The sequence below is a fragment of the Adiantum capillus-veneris genome, chromosome 20 (assembly GCF_014529385.1).
Source record: "Adiantum capillus-veneris isolate H3 chromosome 20, ASM1452938v2, whole genome shotgun sequence".
Lineage (NCBI taxonomy): Eukaryota > Viridiplantae > Streptophyta > Polypodiopsida > Polypodiales > Pteridaceae > Adiantum > Adiantum capillus-veneris.
The window spans coordinates 30,155,046-30,173,240 of NC_140950.1; the positions used below are offsets into that span (position 1 = coordinate 30,155,046).

The window sequence follows — 18,195 nt, forward strand, 5'->3', positions numbered from 1 at the left end:
CACTTATGTTGGCTAACAATACACACACGAGCTTGTTGCAAAAGGACATTGACAACTACAAGAGGGCCAATCGTACAACATCTGACGAAGATACTGTGAGACATGTGCTTCAGTACAGCACCCCTTCCAGCATGCCAGGTTCCTGCTCGTGGCACCGCAAGAACCTAAAGGACTTGATAGCAATGGTGGACAAATGGGGAATGCCTGATTTCTTCTTGACTTTCACTGCTGATGAGGTCACAGACACAAGATGGCCTGGGATTGACACAATCGAGCTAATTGCACGTCAGTTGAACGCCTCCTTCACTTGGACAGACTGCCCAGTCGAATGAGCCATCACCTTCCACTCTAAGTTCCAAATGCTTATGTCCAAATATATACTTGCGAAAGGTGTGTTGGGCCGTGTGCAACACCACTTGGTTAGATATGAGGTCCAAAATAGAGGATCATTGCATGCTCATGTCATACTGTGGATCCATGAAGAAGACAAAGAGCAACTATCTGCTGAAATAGCTGCATATATCCCAACAGAAATTGACTCTGTGGTTTTGCTAGAAGTAAGCAGGCTCTGAGAACTCGTACTTAGGAAACAACTTCACAAGTGCCGTACAAGTTGTTACCATGGTCAAAGAGATGGAGTATGTAACCACGGGTTTCCATTTCATGCGTAGCCAAATCCAAACCCACTCTTCAACGAACAAAATCACAGATGGCAATACTTCAGGCCTCGGCACGAAGATAGAAATGTCGTACCGTACCACCCTACACTGCTCTTGCTATGGGGTGCACATATGAATATACAACGGGTCACCGATTCATCGATGTCCTACTACCTCTTGAAGTATGCACTCAAAACTGAACCAATGGGCCATCTCAACATCCGCTCAGAAGATGCAGAGCGCTTAGGCCTACATGGCCTTGACACTGTAAAATTGAAGCTGATCTCAGCCTTTTTACTGTCGAAACCTATTTCAGCAACAGAAGTGGCATTAAATTGTTTGCAAATCCCAATCATTTCAAAGAGCGATAGCGTCCAATACATCGACTCATCACCCCCGGCACTACGACAACGAATCATTTCTCACAACAAGGATGTCATCCTGCACCATGTTGATCTGTATTGCGCAAGACCACAAACTCTGGAGAAGCTTACATTCTACGACTTCCACAAGAATTACATAGTAACAAAGGGAAAAGAAAGGAAAAAAAATATTTCAGAGGAGAATACCTATGGCCAATCGCTGCAGCGACAACACCGATTGGTCCGTTTCAGTGACTTTCACCCAGGGCATCATCCGGAGGCTTTCTTTTACAATGTGCTGCTAAAGAGCATCACCTTCAAAAATGAATCCCAGCTGCTCTCACCAGAGAACACGTCCAGGTCATACTATCTTGAGTGCAAACTTAGAAATTTGATACTGACAGATGAGGATCTTGAGATGTACATCACAGAGTACACACAACGAAATATGCTCACGACAGACCAAACACACCAATTTCACAACATGATACTACAAAAGACATCCTCAACAAAAGCTGCCTCATTTCAATCTCTAGATGTGCAAACAGACTACGAGCAACATGACACGTCAACTCGTATCTCTGCCCTTCTAAATGAGCTTCAAAACGTCCAAAACGCATCACTGACATCTGAACAAGCAGAGATCTATAAGAAGCTCACAGCGGCAAAGGGTGGACTGCATGTGATCACAGGCACTCCTGGGAGTGGCAAAAGCTTCCTCATAAGATATATCACAAGCCAACTCATAATGCAAGGGAAAACTGTCACAGTCGCTGCTTCGACTGGTGCAATAGCCACGAGGTTAAGCAGCATCGCAACAACTGTCCATTACCAATTCAAGATACCAGTGCGCACACAACAATATCCCCTATCAATCTCCGAAATTGATGACAGATACGTTAGTATCAAAGAGGCAGACACGATTATCATAGACGAGATTTCTATGTTAACAAAGCAAACTTTTGATCTCATAGTACGACAAATTGTGAATGTCACTAACAGCACACTGCTAGACCCATTCAAAGATAAAAAGGTCTTTTTGTTCGGTGATTTGGCACAATTGCCACTAGTATGCAGGCATAAAAGTGATCAGTGCTACTCATGCCACATCACAAGCTCCACTTATTGGTCCACTGCTACTACATACATTATGTCTTGCTCAGTGCGCCATGCAAAAGATATCTCTTTCATAGAGTTCCTCAATACAATAAGAGTCAGGCTCCCCACAAAGAAAGAGATCCACGATGCGCTCGGTGACCGCATCATAAAGCAGGATCAAATAGAGCAACACATGGATAGGAATATGACAATCATTTGCACACACAAGAGTGATGTTCGATATTATAATAACCTTCTCTTGGAACGCTTCCATCGGCATAGTCACATCATCCAAATCGGCCTCAAAACAAATGCGCCCAACGTCCCTGAGCTCCAAGAATGGCTTGAAGATCCCGACTTCCACACAATTGACAGAATAGTAGACGGAGCAAAGGAGCTGATAACAGAGAACATTGACTTAACAATTGGAGCAGCCAATGGATCAATATGTCGCGTAGACGAAATCTTCCAAGATGAAGAAGGAGGCGTCAAAGCAATCAAAGTCACACTGGAAACATCTAAACAGGAACTTACACTTCGACGGTCTAAGCATAGCAGGCGGACATTCAATGGGCATTGGTACCATAAATCCACATTTCCAATAGCTCTCGCCTAAGCTATGATTGGACACAAGTCCCAAGGCACAACAATCAACACCAACGTTTTGCTCATTGTAAAAGAAGTTTTCGCCTCTGGACTTCTATACGTGATGCTGTCACACGTCACTGAGCAAATCCGGCTACATTTACTAGAGCTCCCTACGCCAGAGATGTTCACACCATCTAGATTTTTGACTATCTAAATGTGAAAGTTTCCTTCCCCTTCTTCAGTATCAATTCCTCTTTCTATTAAACAGATTCAATCGCCTTGTAACTGCCTTCTATACAAGCAGGAATTTTTGTTCAACTGCTCATCTTCTCTTCTGTTGACTTGTCATGTTCAATATGTTGCACTGCTGAGACATTTTCCCTATCACCCCTGCTCACTCTGATCCACCTTTTGCAACTTTACTACTCTTCCTTTCCTCACTTCATTCATTTGTGTTTAAACGTTTTTCGGATCTTATGCTTCAAAAATACTCTAAGAGGTCATAAAAATAAATTTTTTTACATGCAAGAAACTAAATCAAACAATGGATCACAACACGATACATTTTGAACGCTTCTCTGATCTTGCATCTGCCTGTGTATACACATGCGAATCACTCACTCATCTTACTGTGCAGCTCTTCAAGCAATACACGAACAACGCAAAGGAAACACAACCAATGATAGAACCTAAGAGATTTTACCTCACGACTAAGAAAATGAGATTGGCAAACTCAGCGGCAGGCGAGAAACCCCATGCGTATATTGAGGGGTTTTATACTTTTCAAGAGCGTCGCAACTTCATGAATAAGTGCGACGCAAGATATAAATCTTTAGACCAAACGATGGCCACACCAAACACAGACAAGATGACAACAGGTACTATTAGAAAAGGAAAATATAATGCCTTCTATCTGTTGTGCTAACCAGCTTGCTCCTACATCCTGCAGGTGTCATGAAGCAAATACTTGAAGAGCTTGATATCCAATACGAGGATGATGAGAGTATGTTGCGTAATGTTGAAGCACAACAACTCCTCGAGACAAAAGCTGAAGGAATTACATTGTACGTGATGGAGCAGCTGCGGTTTGGTTACAACATTGATTTGGCTGAACTTTCAAAAGCTACTCAAGAAAAATGTGCCGCTATATTGACAAATTTCATGACTTCGGCAAACCACACGCACGACGCAACTAATCCATCTATCACAATCCAGAGGTAGCATGGCACTACAGCGAACACAAGGCAGTAAATTACGGCCAACCAGCCTCTCCATATGAGCTAGTTGCAACAGACCAAGGCAAGTATGGATAACAAGTATCACTAGCTTCCATTCATTTCTCCGTAGCACCGTCATTTTTTAATTTACCTAACCAATCTGCATGGACTGCAGATTTAGACACTCATCAACAACTAGAGACGAGCATCGTCCTTCCACCCCAGAAAAAGCAACGTCGCGGCAAGAATACATAGTCTACAGTATACGATGCACGAAAAACGATAGGAGATATATCGGAGTTACGAATAACATCCATAAATGCATTGGCCAGCACAAGCGCAATCCTTCGAAGAGAATGCGAGCGGACATGCAGACACATATTCCTTTCGAGGACAATATTGAAATTACAACTTTAGCAACTAGTACCAATATACATAAAGCTAGAAACTTATAACATTTCTATATTAAACAACACAAAACAACAACTGCATTAGGTTATAACGTTTGTTCCGGACATCCACAAGGTTGAGAATATATTATTTTTTGAAAAATCACAAGAAAATATAGCTGCGAACTACTATCGTCTTTATTTCATTGTTTTGCTCACTGGCTTTGTCACATAACTTTGATCATTGCCTACAACAATGTCTTTTTGTGGACAATTTTGAAATTACCACTTTAGCAACTAGTACCAATATACATAAACCTAGAAACTTAGAACATTTCTATATTAAACAACACAAAACAACAACTGCATTAGGTTATAACATTTGTTCCGGACATCCACCAAGGTTGAGAATACATTATTTTTTGAAAAATCACAAGAAAATATAGCTACGAACTACTGTTGTCTTTATTTCATTGTTTTTCTCACTGTCTTTGTCACATAACTTTGATCATTGCCTACAACAATGTCTTTTTGTTTCCATTCAAACTATGACAGACATGACAACTTATCAACTGCTCTGATTTAAATGCTTTTTCTTTTTAGTTTAGAATGGGTAGGCCAATTCATGCTGATATGATTGAGCAGCAGCAGCCAGAATTTGAGACTGCAATGTACAAGTTGCAATACCGTCTTTACCCAAATTTGCAAGAGCGGGTGCTCAAACACTACATGCATAAATGGACTGAGTTCATTCCATGGCCAGTTCAACCACCTACACCATGGCATCCTCATTACATCAATTGGAATACACTCAATCGACAAATCACCATCGACATCGCCGTGCTGGCTAGTTGCTCCACAAAACACCATTGTATGTTGTTCGTGTAGATTGCGGACGTGCTCGGCCTACTCGAGACTATAGAATTAAATCACTCTAATGTGGTCTCCAACCACCTTCAGTTAGCTAAACAATTCATTTCGCGCTATTTCTCTATCAACCAGTTACCCACACGCGCAACTTTGAAGAGGATCTTACCGATATAGTCCTCCTCCTCTTCTCCATGGAAGATTTGTCCATTTCATTATAAAGAAATCTGCATGCTACATTCAAAGTTTCGTTCTTAATTCATCAACTTTTTGGCATACTATTTTCATCAAATCGTTTGAGTCACTTACACTCACACTTAGCGTAAGAAGATTTGTGCAAAACAAATAATAAGTGCTCTCTCTCTTTCTCTCTCTCTCTCTTACCTTTCATTTCTACAATCTTCTTTACGGATCTATACTCTTGTTCAGTGCTTGATCTCTCTAATTGCAATTGCCTTGAAGGCTTGTACCTTTATACCAGTTTGTTATCCACTTCCGGTTATACAGCCTAACGAAGCACTCTAGTTTGTGTTGTGGTCATGCCCAACTAATGATTTGTGAAGTCACATTGCAACTTCGACAAAATTAACCATTTTTTGTGCGCACCTAAATATTGGTAAAAACTGTCAATTTTATTAGTGTGTGTGTGTGCCTAAAAAGTGCTTAATGTACATGATTAATTTGATGATTTGATTTCATGCTTGATGTGTGTAATGGTTGATTGCTACGTTTTTGTGTTCAAAACAGGGATTTACACAATTCAATTGCGTCAAATTTTGACCTAATTTTACCGCATTGCCTAGTCTTGATTTTATTGATGAAATTGTTTGGCAATTGAATTGATGTGATTTTTGTGATTTTATTTAGCTGCACTATTCCCCTAGGTGCGGAGAATTTGAAGAAATTTTTTGGGTATTTTTCGGATAATTTTTATAATTTTTTGCTAATTTTTTCTTAATTCCATAAAAAAATGATATTTTGTGATCTTTACGAGCTGTTTTGTGTGTGCGTAATTACGGCATCATTTTGTTTCCATTTTTGTCCTCTGTGGTCAAATTTTTAGCGTTTTGCTATTGTCGGCAACCAGATTGATGATTGTGTCGTAAATTGCATTTTTAGTAAAATCTACTATTTTTGGTGTGCTTTTGCATGTCGAAAATATCGGTTGTAAATGACAATGATTTTCTAAGGTATCTAGAATTTTCCAAAATTTTTGGGGATTTTTTGATAATTTTTGGAATTTTTGGTGCGTTTTCTGCTAATTTTCGACCTATTTTTGGCATTTTTGGAAATTTGAAAGTAATAAATAAATAAAAAACTGGTTCGAGCTTTGACGCCCGTGCCTTGCATCGCATAAAATTCCTTGTCGAATAGATCTTTACGGTCTCTTGAGATAGTTTCCTACGACGTTAAAATAATTCGCTTCTTCTTTTTCTCTACCGGCTGTTCCCTTTTTCTCTATCTGAGTGAACCCACTCTTACTCTCTCTCTCTCTCTCTCTCTCTCTCTCTCTCTCTCTCTCTCTTCCCCCACCCCTCCTCATCGCGATTATTAACATCTCTCTTTAACCCCCTCACTTTCTCACTAACTCCCTCTCTCCCCCCGCTGACCCTCTTTCTCTCCCCTCCTTAGACCACCCTCACAACGCTGCCAGCCCGGGCCCCGAAAACCTCTGTTGCTTACCCTTTTCCGCCCTCCTCTGGCGTGTACCCCCTGCCCGCTGACAAGCACACCCACTCTCTCTCGCCCTTTTTTGCAGGTGCCGTTAGCAAGTGACCGCCTGCCACATTTTACTCTCTCTCCCCGATCTGCCTCGCCTTTTGGTGCAGTCCACACGTGCGCACACACACCCTCTGTTTGCCGTCAGCGCACTACTGCTCTCTCTCTCTCTCTCTCTCTCTCTCTCTCTCTCTCTCTCTCTCTCTCTCTCTCTCTCTCTCTCTCTCTCTCTCTCTCTCTCTCTCATACAACGTGTCAGCAGGCCGCCGCCGTGGTCGTGTTGCACTTGGTCAACGTTGCCCGCCTTCAAGCACCGTGAATGTCCGCGTGTAGCTAGGTAAGTGGGTAGGTAGTTATTTATTTATTTATTTTAATCTAGTATGATAAATAAATAAATAAATAAACCCAAAAAAACAAAAACCATAAATTTCAATAAAAAGTACAAAAATCACAAAATTCCAACAATTTTTTTATAAAAAAGATTATAAAATCACATAAACAATAAAAATAAGAAAACATAAAGAAATTACAAAAAAAACTCATAAAAAAATTATAAAAAAGCGAAAAACCTCACAAAAAAATAAAAAAAAATCACAATTACACAAATAAAATGCAAAATCTGTAAAAAATTCATAATAATTCACAAAAAATCCGTAAAAATTCAAAAATAGATAAAAAAAATTCAAATAAATCATAAAATTCATAAAACCTTCATAAAATCCCAATTTTTTTTTAAAATTCACAATCTTTTTTTGTAAAAACTCTAAAATTCACAAAAAAATTGTAAAAAATCAAAATTTTTTAAAATAATGAAAATACTAATTTTTTAAAGAAATTCAAACTTTCATAAAAATAAAGAGAAAGTCGTCAAAAAAGCCAGAAAGACCACCGTCAGAGAATCACACCAAACAAACCGCGTAAAAGCGAAGAAGTCGAAAAAGCAAAGCCGGGAAGTGTACCGCAAAGCGAATCAGATCAGCCAAAAAAAGCGAGCAAAAAGACCAACTCGGAGCAGTGGAGCGTCAGTCAAATTTCAAAAATTTTGTAAGCTAAAAACGGGTAGGTGGAAGTGATTACATTGCAAATTAGCTTCCAAATGGACGAATAGGGGTCACTCACATGTGATAGCATATTAGGCTAGTACAAGCAGCAAAAATTTTGCTAATCAACAACAAAATCTGCTAGGAGAGAGTTTCTGCAGATTGAGTCAACATGGACTCAAGTCGAGCTGTGAGTTCAAGTACAACAGAGCAAACCAGTAGCAATAGCAACACATGCACAACTGCAACAGAGAAAATTTTACAGCTATATGGCTACAATGGGGATAAATTTTTGTACACAGATTCAGAAGGTCATAGGTATCTTATGAGCAGTAAAAGCAGCACAGGAGCCAAGATCCTAATGATCATAGTAAAACCAAATTTAGAGAACTCACAGATGTTTACATATCTCAGTGGAGCCAGTTATTACAAGCTCAAAGATGAAGAGCAGATAGAAGTTCAAAAAGTTAACCCAAGTGTTTATCTAGAAATTTGCAGAAGCCAACAAAACATTCATTTAGTGCATATGCAATCAGATACATTGTACATGGATTACAGTGGTCAGATCTATAGTCGAGAACCAAAAATGGAAGATCCAACATATCAACCAATAGAAGCCAGTCTAATTGGAGAACCAAGCCAAAGACAATACAAAGGTCAAGATGGAGCAGTCTATAGCTTGATGCTCAGTGTTTCAAAAGAAGATGCCAATAATTTGGCAAGCATAGAAACAGAAACTTCTCAGCTCGAGCTTGACATGACAGAGCCAATTGAAATACCACCAGTCATGGCGTATTGCTCAGATTGTGGACGAAAAGGTGGACTTTTTTTTGAAGATTGTCCAAGAAATCCTGACAACAAGGACACTTCAACTGCCAAGCAAGGTACAGAGAAAATTGGAAATGCCAATCTTGATGTAAGTGCATTTCGCTCGTCACTTTTACTGCAATCGGATGATTCCGCATTACCATTAGAAGCATTGGTAAAAGCACTGCAAGTTCAAAATGAGAATAAAGATGCAATGGCACCTGAAAAGCTTAAAATTGACTCTTTGAACAACAAATTCCTATATGAATTTAGTAAAGGTGTTGAGATATCACCAAAGGTTGTTAAGTTTGTAAATGATTTTGCATCCACTGCCACAAGTGTGCAATCATTCACGAGTCTAAGGGACACATAAAACAGAATGATGTTAGCATTGTATGGTACACATAATTCATATGCACACTATGTAGACCAGAAAGGGCAACTGTACAAAAATGATCAACCAATGCTTGAACGGCCCACATACCAGCTCATAGAAGTGCGTCTAGTGATAGATCAGAAACGATGGTTCATTTCAGAGGAAAGAATCTACTATAGCCCATCCTCTCTAGAGATGAAGGATATTACCCGAGTGAACCCAGAAATCTGTCTAGATCCAAACTCTCCTCCATCAAAAATCAAGCTTCGATGTTGTGACCAAACGAGCATATACTTTGACCAAAACAATCGTAGATATAGACGAGAGTCTAAAAAGGTGAGACTAAACCAGAGCTAGACAATTTTGAACTCTTACAATGAAGCAGGCTATAGTGATCACCCTAGGAAGGGGGAGCTGCAAATCCATTAAGCTTAGCTTATGTACCAGGAAATGCTATACCAGTTAGAAGCCCTAGAGCTTCTAACCAACAGACCCCTTCAAAGCAGAAACCATTGAAAGATCATATGGTTGTTGAAAGTTTCCAAGTTTTAGCTGATCTCCACAAGTCAAAGTCAAAAACCTACAAATCCAATAGTGTTTAAATAGTTACATGTGACCAAGCTCACATATGCATATCAAGGTGCAGATGGTAACGAATATCAACAAGATCATGATCTTGTACAAACTCTTATGGATGGTACGATTGAAGTCAAAGACTATCTGAAGATGATGCAAAGCCTCAAGCTGCTAGAACAGTGACAAAAAAGTCAAAGTCAATGGGAGCTAAAGTCCAAAAAGCTATACAAAGGTCACCAAAATCTCCTCCAAAGAGACAAATTTTGCAAGAAAGTACAATGGATCTTCTAAGATCAAAGGTTACCCAGATGTAGGTAGACAATGCTCAACAATTGCAAGCAAAAGATGCAATATTACAGTCAATGGCGTCAACATCGATTGAGGCAGGTGATCAAAGAAAAGAAACTGCAAATAAAGCTCAACCAAAGGATGCTGCCACAACAAAAGCAGTCAATATAGAAAGAAATTTTGAGATGATCAAGTGCAACATTGTTGGTGAAAATGAAGAAAAGCTATCAAGTGAAGTAAAGCTAGATTTTCAGTTAGACAAGAACCTCATGTCTTTTCGCACTTGGAAAAAATGTGGTCAACCACAGCTAGAAGATGCTCTTGAATTTGTGAGCATATCAAGAAACAAACAAGGAAGAATGTTGGGGAATCATCTCCACCGCCATTGAAGTAGGTTCACAAATCATCATAGCTCAATTCCATGTGATCATAGCAAAAGATATGCCAGACAACATCATAATAGGAATGCCAATGGGCCAAAAGATGTTAGAGATACAAAATGTAAACATGATGCAGTCTTCAGAGACAATCAAGAATGAAGACCAAGATTGGTTACCTGCGGACGACAAAACAAAGTCCTCAATCACAATTAAGATGGAAACTTATATTAAAGCAGATCATTTTGAAGACGATTCATCTCCATCGAACACAACTTCAGAAAAGCTTAAAGCAAATCAAACAATACCAAGTGCAAGACAAATAGAACAAAGAGCAATTGCGGAAGCTATTGAGCAGAGAATCCCATCAAAGCCAGAAGTTAAGAAGAACGGGGTTACAGACAACCAAGAAGAAGCAATAGGAAGTCCAAAGATCATTCACTCATTGCCAATTAAATCAGCTGATGTAAGTTAGAGAAGAACACAAAGTCTCAAGCCACCTTCCATAGAGACACATTTAGATCAAGATGAGACCATGGCAAAAGCAGGACAGAGATCTTCATTAGAACCAACAACAAGAATAGCTATATTTCTCAGTAGTGTAAATGGAGCAAGTGTCAGATGAAATCCTCTACTAGATAAAGAAGCAAATAGCAATATGGTTGCAGACAACATCCAGAGCATTCTAGAGATTACTCAGGGCAAGCCAGATGACAGAGAAATCATGGGTAAGTCTACAAGTCAACAAGAGATGGTTGCTATCCTTAGCATCCAAAATCATGAAGAGCATGTAAAGTTTCAAGTGAAGCCTTCAAAAGACATGCTTGTAGATGTCATCCTTGGACATCCGTGGTTAAACCAACACGATGCCTACACAAAAGATACAATGTTGATACTCTCTTTTGCAAGTGTTGGCAAGTAACATTTACAGATACTGTTAATGTTAGATTCAGAGTTGCAAAAGTCACAAGGATCGAAGACAAATCTTGCAGACAAAGGTAAAGCTAAAGTGGACCCTTCACCGATTAGCAAACAAGGTGTGACATCATATGCCTCTACATCAAAGAAACCTCATGGATCAGCTTCTTCAGGCAAGTCAGGCTTTCAAAAATTCAAGTAAATTGCTGACCCAACTCAAACCACTAAGGAGACACCCAGAAAAGCAAAGGTATATCAACCAAAGTACTCAAGAAAGCAAAGAAAAGTCAAGAAAGTGTTTGTTTTGAGAAATTTAGTCAAAGTCAATGATCCAATTTGGATTATGGACAGGAAATCAGTACAAAAAGACAAACACATGGGATGGATAACATCACAATGGAGCTTAAAAGAACACGAGTGCTATGGAGGTAATAGACAGATATGGGTGCCAAAATCGCAAGTTAGAACATATGAAGTAATTTAAAGTCCCTCCCAAGAAAGAAGGCCCACAAGGTATCAATCTCGACGATATCCTAGGATACCTAAGAAGCAAGTATACAACAAAACAACATCGAAAGATGCTAAAGTCAACCACAACTCTCAAGAGGAGACAGAACAAAGATGGATCTCGAAGAATGTTCCTCTTGGACAAGGATTCTACACAGGGTATACAAAGGTTTGGCTACCAGTCAATCATAAGCCAACTGCAACTACACCAGACCTGCATGAAGATTTCAAGAACTCAACAAGACCTAGAGCGAAGCAAAGTCAAGAATGGAGATACAAAGGTCATAAAGAGATTTGGATTCCTAAATCTTCCAATGCTCTGAGTGAAAGGCCAAATGCCAACAGTGAACAGAGGCCTACAACAACATCAAAGACTTCTTACAACAGGCCCAATTGGAGAATCAAACAAATAATGGAGTCTTCACAGTCAAAGAAGGACAACCCAACCTACGAGAATGCAGATTCAAAGATGATAAAACAGGTATGGCAAAGAAACCTTCAATGCCTACTTGGTCCTTCACTAATCCTCTTTTTGAAGATTCAAGCTTACTTTTACTTGAAGAAATGTTTGTACTAAGCACAACAATGTAAAATGTCAAGTTGCCAGGGTGCAAAAAGCACTCTATGGCAAAGTCGGACTGTTGAGCCATAAAATGGGTAAAGCATTAGTCCCAAAGCTTCAAGTCATATTTAACTATGTGCTAAGAGTCATAGTTATTAAGCTTACGCTCAAGCTGGAAGAGTTGAGCATATCTAAGTCATGTCGTTCATGCTGGATGAGATGAGCATAAGAGTTGAAGTCTATTAACTTACAAATGATGGAGTGTCGTAGAGTCCAACACTCACGCAGAGTGCACAGTAAGATGAGAGCACATATCCAACAAAAACTATTCTTAAAGGGGTGCCACCTTGCAAAGCCATGTCGTATGCTTTTATAGCTACACCATCTTCCTGAATAACTTCTCAAAATCTTTCTTGCACAGCATATTGTTTTCCATGCAGTTCTGTGTATGCATAAATAGGATGTCCCATTATTGAACATATGCATTAGACACTCTTTTTGCTTCCACCTATGCACCTTGAGTGGACTACAACACGCAAACCAATGTTCCATCATGCTACCCTCTCATATTTGCTGCCTTTTTAATTCCATATCTATCAGCAAATAATCCCTTACTTTATTAATATTTTCCATGCTAATAAGTACCCCAATAATGCGCGTATCCCAAAGGCACTTTTTTTCCATTGGGTTTTTTTTTCTTTTTTCATCCATGTATTCAACCCTAATTTAGAACCTCATCATTCTACTTCCCTTGTATATAATTTTCATAAATAAAGAGCAGCCTCATCATTATGCTATTACAAAACGGACAAATCCAACATCATCTCTCACATCAGACATTTTTAGACCAATGAAGATGCTGCAAAAAATTGAACCTCATCGACAAATTCAATGACAAATGAAGACAATCAACCCATCAACAACCAATCAAAAACCTTCCAGATCCTTCAGGACGCTTCTCAACAGTGCTCGAGGAGGAAGGGCACTAAAATGGAAAGGGGGGAATGTTAACTGAGTCAACGTTAGTTAACAGGAACTGCTAAAGACCAAAGACGTACGGATGCACATCGAGGATGAACACAAAGAAGCAGTAAAGATTGGAGTTACACATTTTCCACATTTTTCCAAAATGGTAACGTATTGTAAATTCTTGATTTATTTCAAGCCATTGTAATATTTTAATGTGTTACGAGCTCAATGGGAGTTCCAAGCTGTAAAGAACAGGTTAGTTAGTGTGCTTAGGTAGCAGATCCAATAAGTGGTGGAGCCCTAAAGGCCTTGGGCGTCCAAACATTGCATATTTTTACCCTAGGTACATAAGGCGTGTATAAAGGAAATGAGGGTTCTCAAGCTCATCGTTGAGATCAGTCTTTGGTGAGAGCTCTTGAGACTTGTGGCTATGGAGCCTTGAGCTTCTCCTTGCTCATGAGACTTGATTAACACTAATCAATGATTCATTCTCTTTCAGTATGCCTCTCTCATACTTCTTATGATTTCCTATGATGCTTATTAGCTAGATCTTAACTAATTAGTGGTTAATCCCTCTCTAATCTTATGTGATTGCCCTCTTTTTTTGTGTATGCATGTGGGTTTGATTGGAGTGTGGTGCTTGATAGATCTATGTGTGTGTGTGTGCTTGCGATTAGTGTGTTGCATGATAGGATTAGTGTTGTGTGCGTGTTGCAATTGTTAGTGTGTGTGATTGGGTTGATTGGAGGTGAAGAGAAGTGGATGTGGAGATTGCCCTTCATTGTGGCTTAGCTCCTCCATAGGTCGAGAAGCTCACCTCGTAGAGTCAACCATTCATGTTGCCATGATTAGCTCACTAATTGTGTGAGTGTTTCCATGCCCTAGACGGGTAGCTCATCCCTCTGGATTGATAGTTTTGTTGGTCCTTGGAGCTATGCAACGATGGGACCCCCAACAGGTAGGCTGAGAGGAAGCGCAGAAAAACCTTTGGGTTGTGTTACAGTGAACACAGAGTTTGTTTTTATAAGCTATGGCCAGGGCTAAAATAGGTTTGGTTATTGATTGCACCCATGTGTGGTTAGCTGGCTAAGGTTGATAACGCTTAGTTTGAGAGAGAGAGAGAGAGAGAGAGAGAGAGAGAGAGGGAGAGATGAGGGAAATTTCAAATTGGTTTGAGTTTTTATATGTGTAAAAGAACTTCAATAACCTCCTTTTTTCCGAGTGTTTTTACCAAAAACGTATTTCTTTTCGAGAGAAATTATAGAGAGGGAGATCGAGAAAGTGGGAAGGGAAATAATAGCCTCCTGTTTAGATGGACTTAAAAAGTGCGATAGACAGAGAAAGAGAGAGGGAAATATATGTAGAGAGAGAGAGAGAGAGAGAGAGAGAGAGACCAATTTTTTTTTTTTGGGGGGGGGGGGGAAGCGTGAGAAAGAAGGAGAGCTACTTTTTTTCCAACTCTTTGGCATGAGAGAGAGAGAGAGAGAGAGAGAGAGAGAGAGAGAGAGAGAGAGAGAGAGAGAGAGAGAGAGAGAGAGAGAGGCAACAAGTACTTGAGATAAGCATATCCTTCAAGACCAAAGCATAGTTGATTCTATTTGGAGAGACATCCTCACTTCACATATGTTGAAAATAGCCCAATGCTTTATGCCCCTGCCCCCTATTGTGCATATCCAAAAATCAATGCACTCTAGTAGGTGAAATCTTGCATCTTGGCATACATGTCGACCAATGCATTGCCAATCATTATGTCTTATCTCCACAGCCCCTGATTAACATGAATTCTTTTCCACATGCCATCGTCTTCAAGATGCAAGAATAGGTGATTTGAACTAAAGACATTCCCTCGGTTTGCATTGTCGTAAAGCAGCCCAAAGCTTCCTCGCCCTAACCTTGTTGGGCATATCCAAAAGTCAGTGCACTCCAAGAGATGATCTTCTGGAAGAGGTAGTTCCTTAGACACTTTTTATGCTCTCTAATGTGCACCACATTTGGCATACATGTCAACCAAGGAAGTGTCAGGCACCACATTCTCTTTCATCAACCCCTAACAAACAATATATGATTTTTTTTGCTCATATCAGCATCTTGACTGGTGCAATACACCTTCAAGATGCAAGCATAAGTGATTGCATCTGGAGAGATGCCCTTGCTTTGCATCCTTTGAAAACAGCCCAGAGCTTCTTGGCCATGTCCCTATTGGGCATATCATGGAATCAAAACACTCCAACCAAGGGCATCTTGGATACATAGCTCCTCAAGCACTTTTTGTGCTTTCTAAAGTAGATGACATTTTGCATACACGTTGACCATGGCATTGCGAAGCATGATGTTTTCTTTCAATAGCCCGTGACTAACAATATGATCGTGAATTGTTTTTCCATATCAATGTTGCGTAGTGAAAATGAGCTTTGTGTGATTATGAAAAAATGGGCATATGCATGGTATGGTTGTTGGTGTATGTGGTTATGTTTGTGACATCCACAATAAGTGTAAGTATTGTGATGTGACATCAGGCCACCCTTGCACCGCAATGGTTGACTCCCATGAGATTCTCGTCGATGGCCAAGGACAACAACTGTCACATGGAAACTCTGTAAGTAAGTGGGCATCTTTTTCTTGTAAAAATCTTGACTGCCTTGGCTTTAGTGACACATTGCTTTTAGTCATGGCATCCTACAATGGTGCTTGAATGCATTGGAGTAGGCCTATGTAATTTAGGATGACTTTCTCATTGCAACATTAAACACATATGAGACACCGATATATTTGGCCCATCTCCTAACAACATGACTTTATTTGAGAATCAGTGAAGAGTGAAAAACACTATATGAGAAATAGGTCTGCAAGAATGCAAAGATACAATTGTGGTTGGTTGGTATACCTGAGGTTGAGCGGGGGCAAAAGAGTCGTCTTAGCATCTCCATTGAAACTCTCAAGCAACGACCGCTGTTGCTACTCCTTAATGAGCCCACAAGTGGCTTGACAAGTAAGCTGTGCATATCAAACATAAATTGTGATGTATTTTAATCCATTGCATTAGCAATGATCTAGATGCAAAATAATTTTCAATCCCTTTGAGAGGTAAACTTGCTGATTAAGAACATGAAGTTGCACACGCATTGCTAGCATTCATTTACTAGAGCATATTTTCCATAGATGGCTACAAAAAACTATATGTTGTTCTAAAGCTGTTGTTTCACAATGAATTTGTCAATGCCGCTGCATTCCATGTTGTCAAGAGGCTCCAATTGCTCACCAAGTTTGGAAGAACATTACTTATCTTAAATCATTAGCCAAGTAATAGTGATGTTTTTGAGCTCTTTCATCACTTTGTGCCTACTCTCTTCTGGTCAAACAATCTACTTTGATGAACAATAAAATAAAAGAAATAGAAGTGTGTGGTCAACAGGAGAGTCATTTAAAATGCTTTGTTGTAGACGATGTCGGATTTTCTTGCCCTCCTTATCGGAATCCCTAGGGCCATTTATTATGGTTTGTTAATTCAGATTTTGAAGAGGTATTATTTTAGTGTGTCAAAGGAACCTACCATGTGACTAAGTCTTTCTTGACATATTTCTCATGAAGATGAAGGCATGTGCTTTTCATGTGTTTTCTAGAAAAAAGATGAGGAGCTAGGCAATGAAACAAATTCACACAGATCTCAAACTCTTATCAGAGCATATGTGAACTCACATATGAATAAGGTGGTGGCTATAAAAATACAACAAGTATCACAAAAGGTTTCAATTGCTTACATCGAATGTAGAATCATAGCATTTGCTCACATGACGAATCTTAGCATTTTTTGACATGAAAAATCTTAGCATTTGCATATCTTCTAAATTATAAGAGCACATAGTGTATGCCATTATGATGTTTAACTTTTGATCTTGGTAAAACGAGCACCTTGAAACAGACCTTGTACCTTACATCAAGATCCTTCACAATCATGACAAGAGACATTGCATACTACTGGTTCTGTCTGTTTGTCTATACAATGTGGTCAATATGTGTAGTCACAATCTACTTCAAAGTGGGACAATCTTTTTGATGACATAAAGGTAAAAGGTTAAAGCATGTGGTGTACATACACACTTGCATTAATGCAAAATGCTTACATCATATTACGCATCACATCTTGACGCCCAATTTAGTGTACATTCGGACACCCATTTGTGCTTGGTTTTTGTGATATTGCATCTAATAAAAATAGGCCATAGCTTTGCATCCACTAACAATAGTCCTGGCATAGAATCCGATGAAAATAGCTCAGAGCTTCGTGTCCTATCCCTATTCGGCATATTCTTGCAGTTACTGCATTCCAAGAGTTGACACTCTGTACATGCAGCTCTTCAAGCACTTTTTGTGCTTTCTGAAGTGCACAACACTTGGCATACATGTTGACCAAGGCAGTGCCAAGCACAATGTTTTTTCAACAACCCCTGACTTATAGCATCATTGTGGTTTTTTTTCCCATATCAGCATCTTGCGTGAAAACATCCCAAAGCTTCCAAGTTATGCCCCCTTTGGGCATAATCGGAAACCAGTGCACTCCAAGAGATGACATCATGGACAAGTAGGTCCTCAAGCACTTTTTGTGCTTTTTGAAGTAGATCACATTTGGCATACATGTTGACTAAGGCACTGGTAAGCACCGCATTTTCATATGAAGAGATGCCCTCATCTCACATCCACTGAAAACAACCCAGAGCTTTGTGGCCTTGCCCTGCTGGCATAGCCAAAAATTAGTGCACTCAAAGATATGACATCCCGCATAGGAAACTCCTCAACCATCTTTGGCATACATGCTGTCCAAGGCATTGCCAAACATGATGTTTTTTTTTTCAATAACCCTTGATTAAAAATATGAACG

The 18,195-nt window shown here is 39.5% G+C and overlaps 1 pseudogene; it reads left to right on the forward strand.

The window, feature by feature from the left end:
• Window positions 1–3,251: 3,251 nt before the first annotated feature.
• LOC147432306 (ABC transporter G family member 11-like) lies at window positions 3,252–17,373 on the forward strand (annotated as a pseudogene).
• Window positions 17,374–18,195: the final 822 nt, after the last annotated feature.